We start from the raw sequence: 591 nt of genomic DNA, 5'->3' as shown, positions 1-591 counted from the left end.
TAGTTTCTCCACAACCTCGCCAGCATTTGTTGCTTGCTGTTCTGTTTAATTTTGCTATTCTTACTAGGGTGAGATGGTATCTCATAGTTGTTTTAAAACAGCCTCTTTTGCAGAACCTAAGATTAAATTTATGAGCTAGCTTTCACAGGAAAGAGAAAGTAATAGGACCTGTGATCTGTAGAACTATGCCCCAAATGAAAACTGTATTTGGGCCTCACCAAGTCCTTATAACAGAATTCTGGTGACCTAGAGGCAATTACGCTGCAAAAGTAGGCACAATGTTCTAATACATCAGCTGCTCTGCTGGAGAAAGACGGGCAATGCTTTCGTTTGTGGTTTACTGCCTCTGAGAACTTGCTCAAGGATCAGCTGTGAGTCTGTTGCGACTGACAGTACATAATGTCCCCAGCTCCCACCTGAGCCCAGCGGGTGATGTCTGAAAGACCACAACCCAGAGCCCAGCAGATGACTGCTGGAGGACCACGGGGGTGGGGAGAGGAGAGAGAGACAGAGAGAGACATACACACACCACACACAGACACACACACACAGACACACACACACAGACACACACACACAGACACACACACG

Source organism: Elephantulus edwardii, unplaced genomic scaffold, assembly GCF_000299155.1.
Source record: "Elephantulus edwardii isolate Elephantulus edwardi_28Jun2011 unplaced genomic scaffold, EleEdw1.0 scaffold00241, whole genome shotgun sequence".
NCBI classification, from domain to species: domain Eukaryota; kingdom Metazoa; phylum Chordata; class Mammalia; order Macroscelidea; family Macroscelididae; genus Elephantulus; species Elephantulus edwardii.
The sequence above is the reverse complement of the archived record's forward strand: the minus strand, read 5'-3'. Positions refer to the sequence as shown.